Source organism: Tupaia chinensis, unplaced genomic scaffold (genome assembly GCF_000334495.1).
Source record: "Tupaia chinensis unplaced genomic scaffold, TupChi_1.0 Scaffold147312_1, whole genome shotgun sequence".
Taxonomy (NCBI): domain Eukaryota; kingdom Metazoa; phylum Chordata; class Mammalia; order Scandentia; family Tupaiidae; genus Tupaia; species Tupaia belangeri.
In genome coordinates this window covers 1,646,785-1,668,755 of record NW_006207163.1, presented here as the reverse complement: position 1 = coordinate 1,668,755, position 21,971 = coordinate 1,646,785, and the positions used below count along the sequence as shown (strand labels likewise).

Here is a 21,971-nt window from a genome sequence, read left to right as displayed (position 1 = left end):
AAATGAAAAAGCATCCCCCACAGGACTGGTCACTCCATAATCCTTTCGCCTCTATTTTTCCCTTTTGGAATTCTGGGCATGCACACTCATGTGCTAGGTGTGTTTCCCAACCTGCCAGGTCTAGGACTTGAACTGTTCAGTCAGCCATGTGGAATCTAGCCAGCTTAACTACCAGGGTGGCCCAGTGTTTGTTTGTTTGTTTGTTTGTTTTGTTTTGTTTTGTTCTCAATTTATGTATTCTGTTTTTTCTTTCTTTCATTCTTTCCTTCTTTATTTTTTTTTTTTTTGAGAGATATTTTTGCTATAGGATGTGTGAGGAAGGAGAGAGACAGAAAGTGAGAAATCACTACCCATGGCCATGATACAATCCCTTCTCCTCCATTCTTTCAGGATTTTGAGTCCCCACACATACACTCTGGCATGAGTTTCAAGCAGCTGGGTCCAGGACTCAAGCCACAATCAACTATATGGAGTCCAGCAACATAACCATTACACAACTGCTGATCCTGGAGGTACATAGTTCTAAACTCAGTTTTCTTGTTTTTCATTATTTTGGGGGGAATTCTCAGCCATGTTTTTGTCTATTGCTTTTATTTCTCCTCTCTTCTCTTTTCTACCTAATAGCAACTCATTTCACATAACTTCACCTTCTCTTATCTCTCCTCTTTCTCTCCTTTCATTCTGGGGATATAGAAGATATGCTGAAACTTTTGACATGTTTCATAAACCTTATATGTTCTTTACTGTATTTTCAAAACACTTTTCCCTGTGTGGTCTTCTCTCTTCTCTAGAGACAAACTTTTCTATTTTCTAACACATACTCTAGCTATGTCTAAAACTATTTACTTAGTGTTAATTCTAGAATTATTACATGATTCATGTTTCCAGTTGTCTTCTGACACCTTCTATCTTCTTTTGTATATTAATAATAGTTATTTTAAAATCCACATAGAAAATTCCAACAATTTTTTTATGAATTTAGTATGGGGTCCTTCCAAGTCTGCTAGTTTTTGAGAGAATGTCAAATAATGCACATAAAAAATATAAAGATAATTTAAGGTTTTTATTGTGGTTATTCTCAGCCAAGACAATTTTCTCTGCTTTCTGGCAAGCAGTGGAGTAGGGGCAGATCAATTTAATCAGACTAGAATAGGACTGATTCAAAGCTGTGTTTTTGCCTTTGTAGGTGGGTTTGCGGGTTTTGTTCTAACTCCAGTTAAAATCATGAACTGTTTAATCAATTCCCATCTTCTTTGGTAAGTCCTAAACTAAGTGATTGCCTCCTCTTTCCATGAAATTGTCAAATTTTCTTTCAGTTGTTTAGCACATTGGCTACAATTTAAAAATCAAAAGAGCTTAGAAAAGAGCCAAATATTAGATGCCTCTCTCAGCATTTCTTTTTTTCATGATCTTGGCACTTCGAGTTCTGGCTGCATTGGTGGAGATCAACACATCAATTCTAATTTTCACTTTTCCAGTCCCAAGGGATCGCCCAAAGCTCTGATAAATTTCTCAGTACCTGGATCCTTTACACAAAATAGTAAGAAAAAAATGGCCCAGAAATTTGGACACTGCTTAATAAAATTATTCTCTGCAGGATGTTAGTTCCTTGAGTGCTAGATGTCAAAGTAAAAGACCTCTACAATATATTAAAATATATTTAAAACAAATTCTATTATTTTGTTTTTGTTAGCACGTAATTAAAGAAAGTCTTTCAAAGAGAGACATTGGACCATTCTATAAAATATAAAATAAATTACTTTTGATTAAATTCTTATGACTAAAGGAAGTAATGAATTTAAGGGACAACCTACAGGAAAAAATAATTCTAAACTATATATCTGACTAGGGTTAATAATTAAATTATAAAAGAAACTCAAACATCTCACCAGAAAAAAAAAAAAAGCTTAATAATCCTGTTTTAAAATACCAGATACAGTGTGTGTGAAAGAGGAGGGTCTGAGGAAGGACATTTATAAGAAAAAATAGGGAGGCAAAGCATTAATGGCACAAAGAAAATTGGTATTATCTGTTCAAGATATTTTGTAGTTTTATCAACTGTACTAGGGGGAAATGTTCACCTATTGAAATATCCATTTTGTAAGATAATTATGTGATTGAATGTATAAAAGAAAATTAAAAAAAAATACCCATCAAGCTAAATAGATGTTTCTCGAGGGAAGATATACCAAAAGCCAAAATGCACATGAAGTGTTCAACATCAATAAATGAGAAGGGAAATACAAATCAAAACCACAATGAAATATCACCTGATCTATTAGAATGGCTTTTATAAAAAATAAAAACAAGGGCCAGTAGATGACATGGTAATTAAGGTGCTGGATTCCTACCTTGGTGATACAGTTCAAGTCCTGCACCTGGAAGCTTAAAAAGCACATCAGGCACATGTAGGTGCATGCCCAAAATCCTTAGAGGGAAATAGAGGAGAAGGGATTGTGGTGTGGCCATCTCCCCTAGAGGGTAAATTCTCACTTTCCACCACTTTGTCTCTCTCTCACTCTCTCTTGTGAGCACACATGCCCAATAGCAAAAACCATAAATAAATAAAAATAAAAATAAAGCACAGAAAAATAAAGAATAACAAGTGCTGTCTAGGCTATGTAGAAAGGGAAGTCCTCTATACTGTTGTAGAAATGTAAATTAGTGTAACAACTATGGAAAGCAGATGGAGGTTCCTCAAAAAACTAAAAATAGAACCACTTTACGATCCAGTAACTCCATTATTGGGTATATAGCCAAAGGACAGAAAATCAATCTGTCAAAGAGATAAATGCACTTTCATGTTTATTGCAGCAATATCCACAATAGCTAAAACATGGAATCAACCTAAGTGTCCAATGAGTGATGAATAGACCAAGATATTGTGGTATATATACAAAATGGAATATTAATCTGCCATTAAAAATGTATTTCTGTCACTTGAGGTAAAGTGGATAAATCTTGAAGAAATAATTCTAAGTGGAACAGGCCAACCACTGAAAGACAGATACCATAGCTGTCTTTACTCATAGCAGAAGCTAAAGCCTTGATTACACAGAAGAAGACAGGTGTGAAGTGGATACAAAAAGCTGAAAAGGGTTGGGAGAAGGGGAGATGGAGGAAACCTTAGCTAACAAATGCAAGAGTGCATGCAAACAAATGAAGTGGGTTATGGAACAGTATGACATGATGAGTTAAGAATGTTGGTCACAATTTAATATATATTTAAGAAGAATCTGTAAAGCAGATTTCTAATGTGCACACATAAAGTAATGGTAAAGTTAGAGACAGTGAATACGTCTGGATCCCTGATTTGAGTATTGCATATTGTACACATGCTTTGAAAAATGAAACTATACCCCATAAATTTGTACAACTACTATATGTAAATTAGAAATCATAGTGAAATAAAAACTCTTATGGCTTAATATATTTTCATTCTTTCACAATAATCATTATATACTAGGACAATAGTGCTTGAAAAATGAAAAGGCAAGCATCATATTCAAAATTTATTGGTTCCATTTTTGAAAAAGAATCACCATTCTATCACAAACAGATATAGGTATCTACCATCGTCTAGATCATTCCTGATATTCTCAGAACCTATATAATGCTAGATAATATCAGATATATTTTTCTAGACCTAGAGAAATTTTAAATAGCATATTAGTTTTTTTGAAGTCCAAGAGATAATCATGTAATTGAATCATAAAATGACTCACGAACTATATGAGAGAAGACAAGTATAACAGAAAATGAATACTTGAATCTACCTTAATTTTTGAACCATGCATTTTTTTCTACCCAAACATATCTCTTTTTAGTCTTCTGTCTCCCAACTCTATTTCTCTCTCAATCTCTCTACACATATGCATGCACACATACACCTGATATATACACACATACATGTACTAGTCTGCACATATATGTGCATATAATACATATAAATTATGTGATACACACATACATGTACTAGTCTGCACATATATGTGCATATTATGTATATATAAATTATGTGGAAATGTATGGCACATATTTACATGATACATATGTACATATAATATTTATATGTAGGTGCACACACATGTATTAGTCTCCCTGGTTACCATAATAAAGTACCATAAAATGGGTTGCTTAAATAATAGAAATTTAGTTTCTTACAGTTCTGGAGGTTGGAAGTTCAATATGAAGGAGCCGGTAGAGTTGGTTTCTGGTAAGGCCTTTCTTTTTACCTTGCAGCTCTCTCCTTCTCACCGCATGCTTACATTTCCTTTTCTATGTGTGGGAGAGCAGAGAGAAAGAAATTTCTGATGTCTCTTTTTACAAAAACTCCAGTGTCACTGGATTAGAGTCTGATCTTATGACCTCACTTAAACCAATTACCTCCTTGAAGGCAAAGTCTCTAAATACAGTCACAAAACTTACTGGAAAAACAAAAAAAAAAATTGCATATAAGTGGACCTTTATCTTTTAACCCTGTGTTGCTCAAGAGTCAAGTCTTCTTATATAAATGCATACATGTGCACACAAAAATAAATACAATCTGAAAAGAGGCATATCAAAGATACACAACCAGTTTACTGTAACCGACTCTTTCATCTGCATAAAGGACATTTTTGTGAGGACCTGTAAAACCAACACCATCCGTTTGCCTGTTCTTTTTTGCTCTCTTCATTTCAGATTGCCTGCTTAGTTTTATAAATATTAAAATTTCCATACTTCATGTTAGATGTTGTATGTTGCTTGACCCATATCAGCAAGTGTCCTAATTACAGATTGTTTAAGTGGCTCTACTGTTAATTCTAATTTCAAAAACATCCGGTAAGTTATGGCAGCCAAAAGGTGAAAACAGAATTCTGAGAAACTATTTGGAACTACATAATAATTTCAAATACGTAAACTTGGGAAAAGAAAGGAACAAAATAATTTTAGGTGTCAGAACAACTGAATAAGTTAAGGCATGATAATATGATCACATATTTTTGTGATCAGATTTGTGTCCATAATCTTGCTTAACACTTACAAAAACTCAAAGAAATTTGGAGTGACATATTGACAGACAGTTTGGTGAAAGGGACAGTGAAAAGTCTAATTATTTTAATATATAAATTTTCTGACATATTATGGACAAGTTTCTGATAAATGAATTGTTTTTTCCATGCAATGATAATTATTTCAGTTCATCAAACGTAATGACTCAGATCTCCAAACTTTAGCACTTTGTGCACATAAATGCTAAATGAAAAGCGAAACAGAAATATAATTTAATTAAACTGCCTAGTGAAAATATTCACCTAAATAGCTCAATTTTTTTAAGAGAGATTTTTGCTATAGAGCATGAGCACTTGCCAGAGAGACAGAGACAGAAGAGAGAAATCACCTCTGACCGCCCCCCCCCCCTCAGGGGGAATGGCCATGCCGAATTACCTTCTCCACCATTTTCCTCTTGGGATTTTGGTCACACATGTGCACTCACATGGCGCGAATTTTAGGCCACTGGGACTTGAACTGTGGTCAACTATGTGACAGTCCAGTGACATAACCATTATGCCATTTGCTGGTCCCAAAAGCTCAACTTTTAAACTTTTTTTAATGCTCATATATTTATCTTTTTCATGAGTATGAAAGACAGAGAGGGGGAGACTGTACTCCCAACAGGATTCTGACACCATGATTAAACTCCCAGCTTTGGGTTAGGTATGCCAAGCATGTAACATAGTAAAGGAAATATGTGGGAACTTGACCTAGGAGCCAGCACATGTGGGATTCCCACACAGAATACTGTTTTATCATTATGCCTCCATCTGGCTTCCAAAATATCTTTAATAGATTTTGGAAATATAAACTGTTGGGGGGATTTTTGGAATACTTACATATACATAACAAGATATCTTGAGAATGAGACCAAGCCTAAAAACAAAACGCATACTTGTCTTATATACACCCTGTAAGTATATCTTGAAGATAATTTTATACAGTATTTTTGTATTGCTGCAGTTTGACTGTGACCCATCATATCAGGTCAGGTACAGAATTTTCTGTTTGTGGTGCCATATTGGCACTCAAAAAGTTTTGAGTTTTTTGGATTAGGGATACTCAACCTATAGCTAAAACAAAGTATATTTATATGATTTAGAATCAAAGAGAATGAGACAGGTTTACATGCTTCTAAATAAATTTTAAAGTTGTAATTTATCCCTTTTACAAATATTAAGCCAATAGTATTTTATTGCTAAATTAAAATGTTATATGAAATTGGCCACATGATTCTAAAGTACAACTTTCCATGTGCCACACACAAATACATACACACATTCAAAAAGCAAAGCATGATTTTAATTGACAACACAAAAATTTATTAATTTATAACTCTTAACTTAGAAAAGGCCAAAACCTTGACCAAGTTCAAGTAATTTGTATCAATTCACAATGCATATGTGAATTTGAAATAAATTTTGGGTGTGATTATTTTATTCTTCTTCTGTTTCTTTATTGTAGCAACGGTAGATAATACATAGGTACATGATATTAGGAGGTAAGACCTTTGAAAAGTACTTAGGAACAAGCAGATGGTGCAGCAGTTGCATCACTGGACTCCCACATAGTCAACTGTGTCTCGAGACCTGGACCTGGTGGCTAAAATCTTACACTGGGCACATATGTGTACACGCTCAAAATCCTGTAGAGAAAAATGGTGAAGAAGGGATTGCTACCTGGCCATAATCCCAGGGGGTGATTTCTCACTTTCTGTCTCTCTGTCTCTCTCTGTCTCCCTGGAAAGCACACAAAATTTCTCCAAAAAAAAAAAAAAAAGTACTCATGAATGCAATTAGCATTTTTTAAAATATATTTTTTATTTTCTTTTAATTTCTTTTATACATTCAACCACTATACATCACTTCACTTGTAAAGTAAATTTTTCAATATGAGAACACTTCCCACCAGCCTAATTGGGGATACTATACACATTATCATTAACAGATAATAAATTCATTTGTTTCCCATAAATGTCTTGCCTCTCCATTTTTCTCCTTAATGTCTTTCTTCAGACTCTCCTCCTTCTTCCACCCTCTTCCCACAATGTAACCAGTATCTATAACCATTTTCCATGCTTCTATATCCTCTAATATTTCATTTTCAGCCATAGAGTACAGACAGTCAATATAAACTAAGTGGAAACATACAATGTCTCTCCTTCATAGCCTGGTTTGCTTCACTCAGTATTAATTTTCTGTATTTGTGCACTTCCTATCCAAAACTGTGATAATCAAAACAATAATTAGCATTTCTAAAAGAGAACTCTCTTGCCCACTCTCTGTCATGTAAGTCTCTGAGAGAAGATGGCTTTCTACAACCCTATGAAGGACCACACCAAAACCAGATCATGGTGGCTCCCTAATCTTGAACTTTCAGCTTCCACACCTATGAAAAATAAATTTCCTTATTATTTATATTTTCTAGAGAGAGTTTTTTGTTACAGGGCATGTGGATTCACTGTAGAGAGAGAAAGAGACAGAGAGACAGAAAATGAGAAATCACCTCCCAATGGGGATGCCACACAGCAATCCCTTCTCCCTTTTCTTCCATTCTTCCCTCAGGATTTTGGACACTCACACGCACGCCTAGCATGAGTTTTAAGTTGCCGGGCACAGGACTCAAACCTTAGTTAACTATGTGGGAGTCCAATGATGTAACCATTACGCCATCCACTGGTCCCAAATTTCTATTGTTTATAAGTCAACCAGCCTATTGCTCTTTTTAATAGCAGCTTCAACTGATTAAGGCAGACAGCTATAGTGAGAAACATGGATGGATGCATGAGTGGATAGATCCTAAGATGTATAGATCTACGCTGGTAAGTTCTGAGTAGAAGTAACATAATTTCTGTGACTCAAAAGTACAAGATGGGAGCCAGCAGGTGGAATAGTGGTTAAGGCATTGGACTCTCACATGATCCATTGTGGTTTGAACCCCAGACCTGATGACTTTAAACTCAGGCCAGTTGCATGTGTATGTGCTCTCAATGTCCTGAGAAGAGAATGGAAAAGGGGCTGTGGCGTGGCCATCTCCCCTGGGTGGTGATTTCTCACTTTCTGTCTCTCTGTCTCTAACTCTCTGGTGAAAGCACGTGTCCTATAGCAAAAATCTCTTAAAAAGAAGTAGAAGATGGATATTAATTGAACTACTGTTATACATGGGTGACACATCTGTCTTCATCAATTGAAACATACAGTCTACCTTCAATAAGAGATTCCATAGGGATAAAAGTAATATAAACAATGCACATGATTTATTGCTTAAAATACAACTTTTATATTAATTTACAGTTCATCAGAAACAAATGCCAAAATTAAGTAAATGAAAATATTATTAGAAAAAAAAACAGCTCAGGAATTGTGAAGCTCACAGCATGGCTCCTTAGGTTTCATTTAAATGCCATCAGAATTTTATGGAAAAATACATTAGAAAAGATGTATATCCAAAACACATGCTAATAAAATTAGGTTTGTAATATATTGTATATATTCTGTCTAAATTGATGTATATACTTAACCCACCACAAAATCCTGCAGCCGAAAGTATTTCGTTCTGTCAGTATAAGGGTAAAGACCATTCAGTTACTTTTTTCTTGGAATATCAACACTATTACAAAACCATAACTAATATTTTCCACAACCTAGTTTTCTGTTGACTTTGACTATTAATACGGTGTTTGATTTTGTGACTTGTCCTTTTCTTTCTTATGTTTTGTAATCATCACTGTAATTATAAAGCATTGCATCTTCTAGATGAATATCTTATTAAATATTTTGATCAATTTGTAGGTACATTTTTCTCACATTTTAAATGACTATATGTACAGAAATTTCTTTCTAGTCAACCAATTCTTCTCACTTTATTGTGGTACTTTTTAAATACATTTGCGTAGTAGTTTATGAACTTTTATCAGTTGTGACACACTCGTGAGTAGAATCATTAGGACTAGTGGTTCAATCTGGACTGATTTTTTTTTTCTTTTTTCCATAAGACATGTGTGCTTGCCAGAGAGAGATTGAAAGAGCCAAAGTGAGAAATCCCCTTCTCTCCTGCCCACACAGAGGAGGTGACCACACTACAATCCTTTCTCCTCTATTCTCCTCTCGGGACTTTGGGCATGAAGTCACATGTTCCTAGAGTGATTTTCAAGCCACCAGGTCTGGAACGCGAACTGTGGTCAGGCACGTGGAAGGCTTCACCACTACACCACTTACAGGCCCCTGTACAGATGTTTTTCTTACATAGTCATAATTTAAGAGCATTTCAGTAAGGGTTAGCTTTAATGGCATTTTGTTTTCCCACTGTCATGTTTAACGCACCAGAAAGTCTTCATTCCCTGGGTGAAAATTTCCTGTTTCTAAGGATCTAAAAAAGAGTATGCCCCAAAGAATATGCACTGCTGAAAGCGTGGATACCCCATATGGCCCACCACCAGACAAAGATAGCTACATGGAACAAACGCTGAAACTTGTGACAGAATGCACTTTACATTCTTGGGAATTTTGAAGAACAAATGCCACCTGTGTGAAATAAAGGATTTAGTAGCATACCTCATCATGGCTACCTGAGTGATCATATTGAACTGATCTGTACCAAGACTCATTCAGGATTAAGACATTCTGACATGCTGTCGCTGCTGACACTGCTGTGTCTCCACATTTTTCTTCATGTGGCAAGTACTTTTAATAGGTCAGCAGGGACCATAGTAGTAAAACAGTGAAGATCCTTATGGCAACCTCGGGAAAGGAGTAGTGGGTAGCTGATGGAGTATCAAGGCCAAGGCAAAGACAGCATGAGAAAGCAGATAAAAGGAATGAGTCAGAAAAGTCTGGGATTAGCAATAGAGAAGATAATGCTAAGGGACAGTTTCAGAGAAAAAAGGGGCAAGTTTATTAGGAATTAGCTATGCATTCTGAATTCAGGGCCTAGCCCACTGTAATATTTTCAAGGGCTTTTAAAATTTTCCCAAGTCATAGGTCATTCATTTACTCACTCATTCAGTATATAGTTAGTGTATGCTTATTATATGTCTTGGGTTGTCTGTAGATATTGGTAAAAAATAAAATATATGTAAGATATCTGGGCTTGACGGTGTGCAGAGGTAAAATGTGACACTATTCAAGGCTGACCCAAGTAGGAATGTTCCAGGTTCACATCCAAAGACCTCCTTGCATATGCTGGACATGCATGTGCTCAATGTCTTGGGCTGCTTGAGAATGGGAGGGATTGTGGCGTCAAGACCCCATTGAAGCTCCTGTCTCTTTGTCTTTCTCTCTCTTTTTAATTTTTCTCTATGCTTCTCTGTATTACTACTGCTTAGGAAATAAATAAATACATAAACTTAAATTAAAAAAAAACTTTCTTCATGGAGTTTGCATTCTGATCTATGAAAACACAGTATAGAATAAGTATCATAGTTACTAATATGTGAGTTGAATGCTTAGTAATGAGCAAAACATTTAAATATTAATTTCTAAGTAAAAGTAACATTGTTATTTTTGGAAAATGTATACAACAAATGTTATATCAGAGAGTTACAAACTCAAACACAAAACTACCTGCTAAAATTTAGATTTAATACTGTTTTCTTTTTTCCTTTTTAATATATACATTTTTTGCCATACTGCACATGTACTCATTAGAGAGAGAGAGAGAGATAAAAAAAGTGAGAAACCACACCTCTGCTCCCAGAAGGTATGGCCACACTGCAATCTTTTCTTCTTGACCCTCCTCTCAAGATTTTGGGCATGCATATGTGCACGCATGCACACACACACACACACACACACACACACACACACACACACCAAGCATGTTTTTTAAAGCACTGGGCCCAGGACTTGAACCACAGAGTTGGTCATGTGAGAGTCACTGGCTTAACCACCACATCACCTGCTGGCTCCCATTTAATACCTTTAAAAGCATTTTAAGTTAAGTTAAAAATTATATATAGTAAAATGCAAGGCTCTTAAGTGTTTATTTTAAGGAGTATTTATTTCTTTCACTAGAGACAAAGTGAGACAGAGTCAGAGACAGGCAGACCTCATAGAATCCTGTCCCCTCAATCTACCTTGTCTCAGGTGGCCTGGATCACAGGTACACATGCACACACTCAGTATGCTCAGGAAGGTCCTAGGAAATGAACCCAGGACCTTTCCTATGTGGGACCAGTCATGAAAATTGTCTATGTCACCATTTCACTGAGTTGATGTTGTGCTTTCTCCATGATTTTGACACTTAGCAAATTTTAGTTTCTCTAAAAAGTATTAAGTCATAGTAATATCCCATAGTAGTTTTAGTTTTGATTTCCTAGTGACTGATAAAGATAAGAAACTTTATATTCTTACTGGATATTTTTGTAGATTTTGTTCATTTTTTTTACTTGACATGTCTTAATGTGTTTTAAATACAATTCCTTTGTTAGAGAGATGCCATTATGTGTGGAATTGTGTGATCCTAAATCTACATATTAAAACTCCACTCCCCAATATGACTTTTGGGAGATAAGGCCTATAATGAGGTAATAAGAGTTAAATGAAATCATAATGGTCTTAACCAAATAGGACAGGTGTGGTTGTGGGAAAAACAAGATACATCATAAATAGACACAATGAGAAGACAGCCACCTACAAGCCAGAAAGGGAGGTCTAACCAGTAGCCAATCATGATGACACTTTGATCTTGGACTTCTAACCTCCAGAAATATGAGAAAATAAATGTCTGTTGCTTGAAATACCCAATCTGTGCTGTTCTATTATTTCAACTATAGCAGACTAATAGTGTAGAGGTTTTAAGTGAATTTCTTCTCTTAGGCTTTGACTAGAGTTTTCAAGAGTAAAAAGTTAATTTTTCTGTTTTCTTCTAAAAACTTTTATTTTAGACGCTTTACATATATATATAACCTATTTCAAAATAATTGTTCATAAGAAGTGAGATTTTTATCAATGAATTCTCTTGCATCTTTGTGGAGTCAACTGAACACATATGTCCATATCTATTATAATCTACTAAGTGCAGGCTCTTTGTTTTGTTTTTCTACTTGTCCATCACTATGTCAACAAGACACTGTCTTAATGAAGTTATATAATAAGCTTTGAAATCAGGCAGCATATGTTCTGCAAATTTACGTTTATTTTTGGTATTGTTCTGACTACTCTAGGTCATTTGAATTTCCACAGGAATTTGAGAATTAGCTTGTAATAATTGGTTGTTGATATTTTTACTGAAATTTCTTTTATCTATAGAATAATTTTTTGAGAGATTTTTGCTATATGGCACATGCGCTCGCCAGAAAGACAGAGAGAGACAGAGAGACAGAAAGTGAGAAATCACCTCCCCAGGGGGGATGGCCACACCACAATCCCTTCTCTTCCATTCTCTCAGGATCTTGGGCATGCACACACACACACCCGGAATGAGTTTAAACCACCAGGCCTGGGATTCAATCTGCAGTCAACCACATGGGAGTTCAGTAACACAGCCATTATGCCAACTGCTGGTCTCTATAAAGTAATTTTGAAACAAACATTTTATAAAATATTGAATCTTTCATGTGATCAAAATTGTTTATCTTGTCATTTCTTCTTAATCTCTCTCAGAAATGTTTTTGTTGTTCAGTGCAAATAAAATTTGCATGCTTTCTATATATATATATTTTTAATTAAGGCCATAAGAACTTGCTGGAGAGAGACAGAAAGAGAGAGAAGGAAAGTGAGAAGGGATCCCTGATGGGAATGGCCAGGTCTCAATTCCTTCTCCTTCATTTCTGCCTCCTTTTAGGATCTTGGGTACACACAACAGAAACACGCATCCAGCACACTTTCCAAGTGGCCAAGTCTGAGACTCAAACCTCACAGTAGGTCATGTGGGATTCAGCCGCCTTACCTACTGGCTGTCATTGTTTTTACTGAGCTTACTGATAAGATTTTTATGGTTTTATACTATTACAAGTACTATTGTGTTTCAGTTTAATTTCCAATTGTTTGTTGCTACTATGTACAATTGCTTTTTCATTTACTGATTGTATATTTTGTGACTTTTAAAATCCTGACATTTGTTATTCTTTTGTATATTTCTCAAGACTTGTCACAAATATAATCATGTTGTTTATATATATATATGTGTGTGTATATATATATATATATATAGAGAGAGAGAGAGAGAGAGAGAGAGAGAGCTTTCTGTCTCCCTTTTTAGTCATTATCTCTCTTTTTCCTTCTTTTTCCTTGTTAGCACTAATAATACCACCAGTACAGTATTAAATAAAGTGGTGACAGCTCACATTTTTGTCTTATTCAAAATCATTTGAAGAGTGGTCATCAGGTGGTATGATTGTTGAGTGTGCTCAACTCCCACATGGCCAACTGCAGTTTGAGTCCTGGACCTGGGAGCTTGCTGTCTCACTTTCTTTTGCTCACTCTTTCACTCTCTGATCAAATTAAAATAAATAAATAAATAAAGTTAAATAAAATAATTCTTTATAAAAATAAAAAAGAACAAAATTGTATGAAAAAAGCATCAATGTTTTACCATTAATTATGACATTAACTGTAGGTTTTTCATATTTTTTTAAGAATTACTTTAATTAACATTATTTATTTATTTTAATTTGATCAGAGAGGGACAGAGGAAGGGATAAAGAGGGGGAGAGAGAGAGAGAGAGCGAGTGCAAGCAAGCTGCCAGGTCCAAGACTCATACCACAGTTGGCCAAATGTGAGTATAATGCCCTTAACCACCAAGCCACCTGCTGGTCCCAGCTGTAGGTTTTTCATAAATATACTTCTGCATATTAGAGAAATTTTCATCTATCTTCATTTAGCATTCAGTTATTAACATGAATAGGTACTAAAGATTGTTGGATGGAAACCAACAGGTGGAGTAATAGTCACATGACTGGATACCCACATGGTCAACCATGGTTTGAGTCCCAGACCGGTATGCTTAACTCTCACATTGGGTGCATACACGTGCATTCCCAAGATCCTGAGAGCAGAATGGAGAAGGGATTGTGGTGTGGCCATCCCCTCAGGGAAGGAGGGTGATTTCTCACTTTCTGTCTTTCTCTGTCTCTCTGGCAAGTGAATATGCCCTATAGCAAAAGTCTAAGAAAAAAAAAAAAAGATTAGGGGATTATTTCACTTATGACATTTCTCCTTTACTACATCAACGTTGTGATTGATTTAGATTGGTTTTCAAAAGCTAAAGCAATTCTGTATTCCATGGATGAGGCCTACTGAGTTATAATACAATACTTATTACTGGATTCAATTTGCCAATTTTTTACATATTCATTTATTATTATTATTATTATTATTATTATTATTATTTAATTTGCTATAGGACATGTGTTCTCACCAGAGAAAGAGAGAGAGAGAATGGGAGAAAGTGAGAATGCAATTCACCAGGTCCGGGACTTGAGCCACAGTTAGCCATGTGGGAGTCCAGCGCCTTAGCCACGATGCCATCTGCTGGCTCCAATTTGCTAACTTATTTTTATAAATTTCTTTTCATCTTTACTTGAGTTTCACTGAATTTTTAAAAATATAGATTGATATTTTTCACCATTTTGGCAAAATATAAGCTATTATTTTATATTTTCATTATTTCATTATCACCCCTCACTATCCTCTTCTCTTCTAGAACCACAAATAGTCCTTGTTATGTTACTTGATATTTTTCTGCACCTCACTAAATCACTTTTTTGTTTAATTCTTCTGAGAGAGAGAAAGACAGAGACTGTGACACAGAGAGGGAGAGACAGAGAGGCAGCACCTTCAAAGGATTTTGATGTCACAATCTACCCCTAGCCTCACCTGACACAGATATGGATACACACATCCCTAATGTACTCAGGTAGGTTTCAGGACACAAATCTGCAACCTTCTTAACAGAGATCGGTCTCATAAAACACTGCATTTTATCACTGCACCACCATCCTGCCCTCTTGCTAAATCTCCATTTAACTTTTTTTTTTTCTTCTTTTTTTGGAGAGGTTTTTGCTATAGGACGTATGCGCTTGCCAGACAGACAGAAAGATACAGAGAGATAGAAAGCGAGAAATCACCCCCCAGGGGTGATGGCCACGCCACAATCCCTTCTCCTCTATTCTCCTCTCGGGATCCTGGGTATGCACGCACACGCGCCTGGCGTGAGTTTAAGCCACCTGGTCCGGAACTCAAACTACATGGGTTGACTACATGGGAGTCCAGCGACATAGCCATTATGCTAACTGCTGGTCCCGATTTAACTTTTTTAAAAATCATTTTAGAATCTTTAAAAATTTTCATTGTTCTGTCATTAACTTTATTGATTCCTTTTTCTTCAGTACCTGACTTACTGTCTTGCCCATTTGATAATTTTTTTCACATATTGTACTTTTCTGTTCTAGCACCTTCATTTACTTTTTATAGTTTCCATTTCTTTGTAGTTTTATCAACTAGTCCTTTGTATGTTCATATTTTTATTTATCTCTTCACATCAATTTTAATAGCTGTGTGAAATTCTTTTGGGGGCTAGCAGATGGTGTGGGCGTTATGGCACTAGATCCCACATGGTCAACTGAATGGTTCAAGTCCTAGAGCCAGCAGCTTCAGAATCATGCTGGACACATGCACATACATTCCAAAGATCCCAAGAGGAGAATGGAGAAGAAGGAAAGGCAGTATGGCCTACCTCTTGATGACTGATTTCTCACTTTCTCTCTTAGTCTCTCTCTGGTGAGGTGCGTAACCTGTAGTAAAATACATATATAAATTAAAATCTTTTTTGATCATTTATAATCTATTGCATTGGACCAGTAGGTAGTGTGGTTATAGTGGTTAAGTTGCCGGACTCCCACATGGTTGACTGCAGCTTGATGCCGGGACCCAGCAGCTTGAAATTCACACGAGATGTGTGTGCATTCATGCCCCAAATCACAGGAGAATGAAGGGATTGTGGCTGTGCCATCCCCCAGAGGGATAACTGCTCACTTTCTTTCTCTCTCCCTGGTGAGTGCACACATCCTATGGTATAAACCTAAAAACAAACACACAAAAACTATTGCATCTAGTGATCTGTTTTTACTGACTGTCGAATTCTCATGTTTTCATGGCAATGTAACCTTTTGTGGAAAGATTATTATTATTTTCTTTAAATAGCTCTGATGTGTTCTGGTAGACAGTATAAAGTTTCTGAAAGATTTTCCTTGTTCTGTTAAATGTTATTTGTGCTTAGTTTGGATGGGGTTATTTCTGCTTCACTTTCAATTTAAGGATTATGTTCTGATTCAGAGACTGTATGCTTGCCTCTAAAGAACTTTCTGGATTCTTAAATATATCCCAAGGCTTGGTTGGAATTCTATGAGTCCAGTACTCTACGACATTCAGTATTTTTTATTCAGATCTGAACAGTAGCTATTCCCTGCAAAGTCACAAGTATGGTGTCTCTATGGACTTATGTGCACAGGCCAGTTCACCACTAAAGACTCTAACACAGCTACAGGAACAATTTTAGTATTCTTCTTTTGTAGAGTTACATGCCTTCTGTTTTTGCAATCAAACTCTACATGATTCAAAACCTCTGATTTCTGCCTCCACATCTCTATATAGCAATTAATAAACTGTCCCCAGGCAGACTACCAGATTGAGTGTGGGGCTTGCCTATATCTATTTTCCTTCTCTCAGTACACTGTTCCCGACAGAAGGAATACATATAAATAACTTCCTTAGTGCATCACAGATAATTTCCCGACTAACAAAGCTAAAGACATTACAAGCAGAAAGATGAGAGAAATTTACTTCAACAAATCAACAGATGGTAGCATACTTCCCAATAAAAATATATTTTGAGAAGCAGAGTCAAATAAAAAAATGTTCAGACAGCCAAAAATTGAGAGATTGTTCCATGTGCAGACTCTCACTATAGGCAATTTGGAGTTGAGGGAGTATTCAATCAGAAGGAAAACTTTATTAGCTGAAATGTTTGAGTTATAAGAAAAAAGAAATAAAAGAGATTAGTACATGAGTAAACTTAAATAAATGTTAATGCTATAACACAATTATCATTGTATTATGGTATTTAGTCTACTTAAAACAGACTAAATAAAGCCAAATAAAATAAAATAAAATAACCACTACTAGGGTTATGGAAAGAAGGTTTTGAAAATATTTTAAGATCTTAGATCATACAAGAGGTGGGAAAACATTTATAGATAATGGACTTCTAAAATTAAGTGTAGAGGTGACAGTAAGTGGCTTAGTAGCTATGGTGCTGGACTCCCACATAGTTGACTGTGTTTGTGTCTCAGACCAGGAAGCTTGAAACATACGCCAGGCCCCCGTGTGTGTGTGCATGTGCGTGTCTGTGTGCCCAAAATTCTAAGAGGAAAATGGAGGAGAAGGAATTGCAGCATGGCCATCCCCCTAGGGGGCAGTTTCTCATTTTCTGTCTCTCTCTGTCTTTTCAGCAAGTGCACATGCCCTATAGCAAAAACCTCTACAAAAACAAAACAAAACAAAAAAATGAAGGATATCAAAGGAAGAGATACAAATGACAAAAAAATATAAAAATATTCAACATTCCTTATCATAAAGTAAATGCAAATCAAAATTGCAGGAGTTATCACCTACCACCAGTCAGAATGGCTATGGTCAAAAAATAAATAAATAAATAAAAACAAAGAACAAGTGCTGGAGAGGCTGTGGCAAAAAGAGAACCCTTTTGCACTGTTGGTGGGAATATAAATTAGACAGTCATTGTGGAAAAAATATAAAGGTTCAAAAACTTACAAATAGACTACCATATAACCCATAATCCCACCCCTGGGTATTTATTCGAAGGTCAGAAAATCACTGTCAGAAAAGCATGAACATTCATGTTTATTGAACCATTATTCACAATAGATGAGACATGGAATCAACCTAAGTGTCCAACAACTGATGACTGGATTAAAAATATGTGGCACATATACATAATGCAATACTACTGAGTCATAAAGAAAAATGAGATCCTATCATTTGATAAAAACTGGTCAAGTCTAGAAAATGTAATGATAAGTAAAATAAGCCAGACCATGAAAGACCCTGTTTGCCTTACTCAACATATACCAAATGTCTGCACTTTATGACAGAAATTGTAAGATTTGAAGACAGAAGTAGAGAGGAACACTATTGACACCAGAGTCTGCATAGCAGGTGAAGTGATCAGAAGGAATCAAGGAAAATAGCATTTAACAGACACAGGAATACAGGTAGATAAAACAGACATTGCCAGTCTTTTTATAAAAAAAAAACCAAAAAAACAAAAAAACAAAAAAAAACAACACACACACACACATACACACACACACACACACACACAATTATTTTCATTTATTTATTTTAATTTGATCAGGGAGGGACAGAGAGAGAGAAAGAGAGAAAACGTAAGAAAGCAAGTCGCCGGGTCCGGGACACGAAATGTGGTCGGCCATGTGGGAGTCCAGCACCATTAACCACCATGCCACCTGCTGGCCCTGCCAATCTTATATTTATATCTATGTGGTTCTTTGCTGACAGCAATAAATATAGTATTATCATTGATTTGCTCATTGCACACTGCCTTCATGCTTTGAAAACTTACATTGCACCCCACAAAGATGTTCAACAATTAAGTGTAAATAAGAAGTTATAAAGTAGAAAAAATTAAGCTTATATTTTTCAATTAGCATAACATCAAAAACTATTAGGAGTCTTAACAACATTCAAACTACTACAGAAGGATGGCTGGTGGATCTGTTTCTATTGGCTCTAATTTTCTATTTTCTTTTAGTCTTACTTCCTGTATGCTGAGCTACTTTAACTCTGTGCTGATCATTTTTCTTGTAATTTATTTCTACAAACATTTAAGGTCTAGGAGGATAGTGTGTTCCTTCAGAGAGGATGTGTAAATGCCTCTGTTATTTGCATTAGAATAATAAGATATGTGGACATATGTTAAGTGTAGACAAAAATAAATATATGCCATATGTAAAAGCTTTAAGTAAAAAAATTGAGTTAAAAAACACAAGAAAAATAAATTTATTAAAGAAAAACAACTATGAGACAAAACATAGTCTTTATAGAAAGTTATTACATTTGAACACTAAACTATATGTATTTTGTGGTTGACTTTAATAAAAATTGTACAGGATAGCCACCCTGGCAAGAGAGATACAGAGAAAGGATGGGGGGGGTAAGCATCCCCTACTTTAATTAATGCCATACAAGTGACAGCCTTGGGACAAAGATTAGTCAATTTTGGAATATATTCTTAAATAATTTTATTACTGGTACTTGTATACTTCTAGTGATAAGATCTTTAGTTTGTATGCACCTATGTCTCTTTCTCACATATAAAATATACATTGTATGTAAAAATATACATACCGAGTTATAATTGTTTTTATGTAATTATGCAGATGTGCGTGCATGAGTGTACATTAATTAACTTAAATTCTGGTAGAGTTCTGATGCTGGCAAGTGGTATGGTAGTTCAGATGCTGGACTCCCATGTGGCTGACTGCAGTTCAAATCCTGGGCCTGGTGGCTTGCTTTCTCACTCTTGTTTTCTCTCCCTCTTTCTCTCTGGTCAAACCGAAGGAGAATAAATAAAATTAAATAAATAATTACTTTTTAAAAAATTCTGGGAGAGTCCATACTCTTTCTAGCATTAACCGTTATAATTACAGCTATGCATATAGGAACCATTCAATATCTGTTACCATTTTTGAAATACGGTATGTGAATGTGATAGGCAGTGGAAAGGTACAATTAGTTTAAGAGATTCATAAAATCATGTTTTAATTATAGAAAGAGTTTAAGATGCCCTGTAGCATTTTTGAACCAAACTTCATTAGAAATGTCTCTGTACATAAAGATAACCATAGCTATAGGCGAGTTGAGGAGGCTGGAACATCTACTAATGTGGCTAGATAGAAAATCCAATCAGGGCAGAAAATTCCCTGCGCACAATAAGATAGGCAGAAGCCTTCCTGTGGGGGATGTCTAGCAGATTAAGCCACATTTGATACAGCCAATGAGATGAATCAGTTATCCCAGCCACATTTGATGGAGTCAAGGATATGAGAACAACTAGTGGGCCCAGCCAATGTTCAACTAATACTACCTAGACTAAAGAATAATATTTTTTTTAGTATCAGAGAATGCAACTTCTGGGGACCTTAAGCCACTCCTTCTCTCTTGTGCCTGGGCCTGCTCCTACCTCTTGGGAGTGTACTTCACTTTTACTTAATAAACTACCTTTTGCTTTCTTGACAGATGTCAGAAAAAGAGTATATGGAAAGACCTTTCACAAACCTCTGTTGGATTCCTTTCTTTAGCTTGTTTAATTCCTATATTTACATGAAATAATAACTATTATCCTTATGTTAAACATGCAGAAAGAGAAACTCAAGTGGATGAACTTTAGCAAGAATTTACGTCCATCAAATACCAATTCTTTTCTTATACTATGCATTTTGAAGATTGTCTACAAATTTGTCAGGTGTAGAAGATGATAACTAATGATGATAATTAGAAAAACAAAAACTAATAATAATACTATAATGAAGGAGGAGGAAGAAGAGAACAACAGCATAAACAAGAATGAGAGCGAGGGACCAGCAGTTGGCATAATGGTTACATAGCTAGACTCTTACATAGTTAACCATGGTTTGAGTCCTGGACTCAGTGGCTTAAAACTCATGCTGGGTGCATGTGTGTACATATTCAAGATACTGAGAGGAGAATGGAGAAGGAATTGTGGTATAGCCATCCCTCCACGGGGATGATTTCTCGCTTCCTGTCTCTGTCTCTCCAGCAAGTGCAAGTGTTCTATAACAAAAAATCTCACCAAGAAGAATGAGAGTGAAATTTTCTAATACTTACAAAGCACATAGTATAGGATAGTATTAAGTACTCTAAAAACTGTAAGTCACTTAATTTATGTAGGACTCAAGGTAGGAAAGTAGATTATGTCTAGCTTTGGAAAAAGCAATACTAAAACTAAGCGACTTTGATGTCTGTTTTCCTGAGAATGAAGAATTAATGAATATTTACAACTCATCAAAATCACAACATTCTTTTAAAATAACAACTATTCGGAATATAAAAATACCTATTATAATAAAAATAATGTTCAAGTTAATAAACCATTATATTTTCAATTGAGACTTTAAAAATAGTGAACTATTTAAATTCAGATTAATGAAGTTCATTCTGAGTTTTTCCTGTAAATCTCATAATTGACTAAGATGGCCTTAATGTTCCCTCAGTTCATCTAAACATTTTTATTTTACCTTTTATGCTTTTTGAATTTACATTTAATCACTACACATCTTTACTGTGTCCAAAATTTGTTTTTCCAGCATGGATGCAGTGCATATCAATCATGTCAAAGATATTACCAAATACATTATCATCAACAAATAACTTTTAATTCATGTATCTGTTAAATGTTTGTTTGGTCTAAACTTTATATACTTTTGCTTTTTTTTTTTTTTGCCTCAGAGCCTCTTACCTCCCTCTTATCTTAGCCCTTATAAAACCTAGAATACCCAATCACAGCGGTCTCTTACATCTCATAGAGTATAACTTTAGAAGAATACACAGACTGTAATAATTAAAATATGTTTTAAAAATAATTTTAAAAATTTTATATGACTTAAAAAAAAGAAAATTTGTAAACTTTTTTCACTAATCCTTCAAGATGCAAATATTTATTTAAGAGCCTCATGCCAGATTTACCATGCAGGTATGTTTTTCAAGACTGGGGAGTCATCTTTAATAAATGTACAGTGAAGTAGAGTTCAGAGTGTATTCTGATTGTTCTCTCCTATTGGAGAGCATATGTTCAAGTTTTCCTTGCATATTTAACTTTGCTGGGTACAATTTTGTTTTGCCATGATCATAATCCTCCAAATTGTAAAGACCAT

At 35.3% G+C, this 21,971-nt stretch overlaps 1 protein-coding gene across 1 annotated transcript in view; it reads right to left on the bottom strand.

Annotated features, from left to right (window-relative positions):
* MGAT4C (MGAT4 family member C) overlaps positions 1-21,971 on the bottom strand; it is a 290,719-nt gene that overhangs the window by 215,040 nt on the left and 53,708 nt on the right. Inside the window, exon 2 of the mRNA XM_027768721.1 lies at positions 4,165-4,278. The gene's annotated coding sequence lies outside the window, so the exon portion shown is untranslated. The remainder of the gene's footprint in view (positions 1-4,164; positions 4,279-21,971) is intronic.